The sequence below is a fragment of the Lactuca virosa genome, chromosome 7 (assembly GCF_052849685.1).
Source record: "Lactuca virosa cultivar CGN04683 chromosome 7, Lactuca_virosa_CGN04683_v6, whole genome shotgun sequence".
NCBI classification, from domain to species: Eukaryota; Viridiplantae; Streptophyta; class Magnoliopsida; order Asterales; family Asteraceae; genus Lactuca; species Lactuca virosa.
The window spans coordinates 39,031,584-39,038,258 of record NC_136432.1 but is presented as its reverse complement, the minus strand read 5'-3'; positions in this window follow the sequence as shown (position 1 = coordinate 39,038,258).

Sequence of the window (6,675 nt, the reverse complement as noted above, 5' to 3'; positions counted from 1 at the left end):
GTAACTGCCATCGGTATATTTCAACCGGTAACTGCCATCGGTATCTTTCAACCGGTAACTGTCATCGGTATCTTTCAACCGGTATCCGCCATCGGTATCTTTCAACCGGTAATCGGGGACTATTTCACCCCCTATCAACAAGTCATAAACATATTGGTTCCATGATAACATAACATAAACATACTGAATCACATAATGGCATATCATAACCATACTGGTCACATAATATCATATCATGAACATACTGCTCACATAATGGCATATCATAACCATACAGGTCACATAATAACATATCATAACCATACTGCTAGGCATGCATGGGTTCTGTCCACCCCTTCGGTATCTTTCAACCGGTAACCGTCTTCGGTATCTTTCAACCGGTAACTGGGGACTATTGCACCCCTACTACTACTACTAACACATATCTCATAGCATCCCAGCACAATAAACATATCAAATAATGGAAACCAGATAATTATCATAAAGACAATCATCTCAAACATAATCACCTACTGGTGGGCCGGCATTGGTGCCTTAGACCCACCCCTACTGGAAGGTAACTCACCTCGCACTGCTGAAGTCCCGTAGACTCAACCCCACACTGCTGAAGTCCCGCAGACTCAACCCCAGCTGCTGGAGGACAGATTCCCGATCTGTCAATATCAAAACATCACCCAATTAATAATTGGGTTCCACTACATAACCATAAGTACATGCTTTGGGTAATTACTACATTACCCCTAGCTTGGCTTATTCAAGCCCAAGGCCCAATCCATAGGCCCAAAGTCCATTAAGAATCAAAACCCAACACATGGCCCAATTTTCCAAATTGGGCCCAGGCCTATACACGGTCTTATTTAAAGGCCCAACCAAAAAGTCCAATCCAACATTTGGTATTCTAATGTCCCAATATCACATAATCACAAAGGCCCAGACTATGGCCCATCTATGGCCCAATTTTCCAAATTGGGCCCAACTCCTCAGATGGGCCTTACTTCAACGCCCGTTAACTATCCAATCATCAAGGCCCAATAATAAACCCAAGTGAAATTAGGGTTTCACATAAAATGACGATTAAGGTTAAGTGTTTCTCACTTAACCCATTAAGGACTTAATCCATTAAGTCCATCACTCTTCTAAATAAATCATATGGTGTGATTGGGCTTAACACACAATTCCATTCCAGTGGCCCAAATGTGGGTCCCGATAGGTCCAGGCCCATAAATCCAATATTAGGGTTTTCTAAACCCTAATTAGGGTTTCCAATCCCCATCTTAGCCCAATAGGCCCAATTGATATGTATTTTGATCAATTAAGGTTCATTAGGCCCATTAGGGTTTCACTAGGCCCATCAAGCCTCATTGGGCCCATTAGGGTTTGTTAGTCCCTTTGTCCAAACATCCAAACAAGTCACAATCCAACAAGGCACACCGACACCCGACACGGCGGCCAGTGGCGGCAGGAGGTGGCAGCCACCACCTCACGGTGGTGGTTTTTAGTTTCTTTCTCATTATTCCATTTCCAATTACATTTTACAAGGCTAAATCTCAAGTAAACACACGCCCACTCACTAAGATAAACACACGCATGGCGGCACATGGTGGCAGCCACCACCTCACGGTGGTGGTGGTGGCGGTTCTTGGTTTTCCAGCCAACAAACTATTACATATCATGTCACATTCATCAAAAACACTCCTACACACACCAAAACATACACACAGTGGAGTACCTACGCAAGACCTACACGCACACACATGTACAACCACCTAACGTGGTGGTTGACGGTGGCAGGAGGTGAAAACCGCCGCCTCACTTCGGTGGTAATGCCCTTCTCTTGATTTCCAGACCGAGATGCATCCACAGAAGAACAAAACACCACGTTACCCACACATACATGCGACATGGAGGCTGGAACACACGCTACAACCACCCTCGGGGTAGTAGATGTTGACCGGAGCAACAGGCGGCGGTCGCGAGTGCATGGAGTGCCAAAGATCCAAGAAGAATAACCCATCCATGGTGTGCGGCGGTCCTTCCTCGGCAGTTCACGGCTTCTCCGGCAGTAAAGTCGTGGCGGCAGCGCTCGGACTCGTCTGGCAGCGGCGGCAGCAGCTTCGCTCGTGAACTCTTCACAGCCCCGTCACCGAAACCTTGACTCGTTGAACCCTCTCTCTCGCCGGCAAAACACATAGTGGAAATCCGGTGGTGTTTCAATGGGAATCGGTGGTGCAAGATAGCGATGAGGGAGCTGGAGGCAGAGGTCGGGTGGAGGGGGATACAAGGTGTGTTGGCGGCTGACTCAAGGATCTTAGGGTTAGGGTTATGTTCAGCTAAATACCCGACACCCTTGAGCATATTACCATAATATCACAAATAGCCCCTCCCTTCACATTTTCTTTCAAAGTCAGCCCATAATTTACCCTTTTTAACCTCTTCCCTTAAAACTCTTACAAATTAAGTCCCATAAATTACCAAACAACCCCCATCTTCTAAAATCTTTACAATTAGCTCTTCGAGACCATCCTTTTATACATAATTATTTATTTTAGGGCTACGAGTCCTTCATTTATTTATTTATTTATTTAATAAATAAGCGGGTGTTACACCCGGGCTACCCCGGGATCCCCTTGGATCCGCCTATGGTTTGTTAGCTAGTATGTCTAACTAAATCTAGTTGCTTCTGTTAGCTAGATGAAGTTGGAACTCATAGTGTTAATACATTAGATTTGACTTTACTTGTTCGTATTATGCTTGTGTTTAGTTGATTTTACCTAGCATGTTTGATTCAAATTTTGATTGCTTAAATTTCTTGTTATGTGTAGTTAGTGAATACAAATCTGCATGAATTTGAATACCTAATAATTCAGTGAACACTAGTTTATTAGAGCTAAGATCAAACCAATCGTAGATAAGCAATTGGATCATTGAATTAGGTTGTGCTAGAGAACTCATATTATGACCATAATTGTGTTTATCAAATCAATCTTACATGGCTCCATTCTTATTCAATAATTGATTATGTGTTAACTATTGTGTGACCATACATAGACTTACATGAATTAATCAGGATCTAGAAGAAGAAGAAGAAGCTTGGAGACTTGTTCTTTGGAGGAAGGCTTTGAGATCCAGCATTAGCATCTTCTTTTGGTGGCTTGGAAGGTATAAAGTTCAAATCTTGCCATTTCATTTCATGGATCTACTTCTTGGCACATTTTTGGTCATTTTGGTCCTTTTGGTTGGTGATTAGGAGTTAAGGTCGTTTTGGAGCTTGTCTTTGTAGATCTAGATATTTTATGGGTTCCTTGGGCATAAAGGTGCAAACTTTATGGTGGTTTTGGTCCCATGTATGTATTAAGTCAAGTATTAAGCTCCTTTGAGCTCTAGAGTCCCATTTAACCATGCATGCACATAAATTTGGCAACTTTATGTGATTAACCACCTTAGGGAAGACAGATCTGAGTTTGGATCACAGTCTTAATGGATTAAAGAGTTGATTTGGAAAGTTGGCCAAGGTTGGTGAGTACGTTGGGCGTACAAGTTTGTACGTTGTGCGTATAAGCCTTCCATACAGTATGCTGAGCGTACATGATGAGTATGCTCCGCGTACTTAGCAGGCTTGGACTTCTTCGTTTTGGGCTTCGGTTTTGGGCTTGGTTGTCTAGGGCCATGTTGGGCTATCTGTATTTTATGGTTGGGCTTTTTTGACTTTATTGGACTTTCTTGGGTGAAGACCCATGAAAGGAATTGGCCCCAATTTGGAAAATCGGGCCATATACCTTAGATGCTTATTTTGGATTTTGGGCTTTTGGACATGTGGTTTGGGCCTTGGCCTTGGGCCAAGTTGGTGGAAGGGTAAAAAGGTGTTTTACCCTAATTTTGACTAATTAATGTGATTCAGTAGCTACTTATTAATGGATTGTTATTTTGGTATTTGATAGCGCGTGGATTTTAGCGGATCTGCAGTCATAGATTTATTCGTGGGTTCAGCCGTCGAGGTGAGTCTCCTCACTGTACTATTGGGTCAAAGGCACCAATGCCAACCCATTTGGTTTATGTATTATGGGAAGACCATGGGGTGGCACTTGGCATTTGTATGAAAGACCAGGAGGTGGCTCCTGGCAAATTTATATGTAAGACCAGAGTTTGGACTCTGGCAGTAAAATAAATAAATAGTTGTAGATTATATGCTAGTTGTTTTTGTGATTCTTGCATAGAAGACCAGGAGGTGGCTCCTGGCACTTTTCTATAAGACCCAAGGTTATGGCCCCCGGCTTGGCAAGGAAAGACCATGATACGGCTCGTGGCATAATGGCAAGACTATGGTTGGCACAAAGCACCTCCTACTGAATGTTGGATATGTATGTTATATATGGCTTGTATGTTATGTATGGTATGTGGTATTTGAGGAACTCACTAAGCTTTGTACTTATAGTTGTTGTTTATGGTATCAGGTACTTCTGGTTCGAAAGGGACGGGCCCGGCTTAATCGCAGCGTATACACCTATATTTTCAGCAACTTTGAGATTTTGGGATTGTACTCTGATAACTGTTTTTATTATGAAATATCTTTAAGGATTTGTTTAAATAATAAATGGGTGTTTTGATTTTTTTTAAAATGAAAATTTTACCCACGTATTTTGGGATGTTACATGATCGCCACGTCGTGTTAACTTGTTCCAGCAGCTTAATAGATCTAGCCCTTAATCTGTTAAGCCCTTTCCTTCCAACCTTCCAAAATCTTTACTAAGGTCTAAAATATTACAAAGATCATTGATTTCTTAAACATGCATGCCCAAAACAAGTCTAGATCCTAACTTAGGTCAAAATGAAGCAATACTACTAAAAATCTCAAGCATGGAACTCAAAATGGCATTAGACTCTAGATCTGAAACATATGATAGCAAGGGAACCTTAATAATCCATAAAGTTGCCAACTATATGGAATCTATGCATTCCACTCAACCCAACATGAAGAAATAAGAACAAAACCCTAGATCTAGCATGCCTGAAAGAGAAAGGTAGAAGCTTGACAACTTACAAAGGTCCAACAACAACACAGGATGATGGAAAGAAGATTGCTTGCTCCAAACAATACACCAATGGAGTCTTCTTCTCAGGGGCGCACCTTTTATGGGGCCAGGAGGGGTTGTGCCCCCCCCCCCCTCTGAATTTTGGGCTAGAAATAGAGTACGTATGCTTAATTTTTAGAATTATAAACCCAGCAATGTGAGTCTTGGGCTGTGGCCCCTCCTGATCCACTGTTCGTTTGCCAAGAAGCCGATCCAAGAGAGATAGAGAAGTAATCATTCCATCGACCATCGTTCAATCTGTAAAGCTTCCGCCCCAATCCCTCAAGCCCCATCCTCAATTCTTCGCTAATCGCAAGTCAGTAATCCTTAAATCGAAGTTGCCGGCTTCGGCGCTCCGCTATTCACCACCGTCACCTGCTGCATTGTTGCTGCCTGCTGCTGTTCAGCTGTTCTGCGCAGCTGCAATTCTGTTGTTCGCCTGTTCTTTCCTGTTTCACAGCACATAAGTGAAGAAAATCACGTAATCAGGTATGCTTTCACTTCGGTATTCTGTTGATGTTCTTACCTGTTTCGTATTCTCTCTTTTCTAATTTCTATTATTGTACTTGTTTAGTTGTTGGATACTTGGAATTAGAAAGTTGGAATTGTTCAGGAGCCTGTTTTGTTGCTTTTGTCTAGAATGAACTTATGAACTGATATGAATATTTCCTCTATATTTTATTGTTGTTGGAATTTCAGGAATCAACTAATTACACATTGTTAAATATTCTCTTCTTGCCTTCTTGGTTCAACTAATTAGTGATGAATGATGACCATTGCTTATTTGCTTATGTTAATCTAATATGTGATATAAGTTAAAGGACTGAATAGCTGATTAATTGATTTTGAATGAATTGTTTTTTTATTTTGATTTTTTATAGATACAATCATGGGAAATATGAAAATCATTCATTCTTTCTTCAAAAGAAAGGTTGATAATGAAGAAATTCATGATGAAAATCAAGAGATTAAACGTTAATTCTAGTTTATAATACTTCCCCCCCCCCCCCCCCCCCAAAAAAAAATGGTCAAGCTACGCCCCTGCTTCTTCTTCAAGAAGGAGCTAAAAACCACACACAAAGGCCCAAATGAGCTCAAAAGATTCAAAGGAGATTAAGGTTATGAACTCAGAGGTTTAAGAGTGATGGAGGTTGAGGGTGGCCAACCCTAACCTCCCTCCTCCTTTAAATACCCGAGAAATTAGGGTTTCATGCTTCAGCCGCTCGCCATGTCGTCGATAACAATGCCACGTCGTGGGGGCACATTCAAGTACCACGAACATTCTAGCATGGCCACGTTGTGGTGAGCCTTCACCACGTCGTGGTCAACCAAAACGTACGAATTATTTACAAAAGTTTTTTCTTAGAGAAATCGGATGTTACAAGCGATTGATGGTGGGTAGTGGGCTGGTGGTAAGTGTCTGGTGGCATGGTTAAGACTCGAGATAAGAATGGTATGCCTTTTTCAACCCATATCGAGAACTATTTCTTCTTATTAGATGTTAAGAACAGTCATGCGAGTATAGAATACCTTAAATGCCCTTAATATTGCCCTGAGCATGATGTTCTCTAAGCAACGGTGCAAACTTTTTGTCAAATGTTAGAGT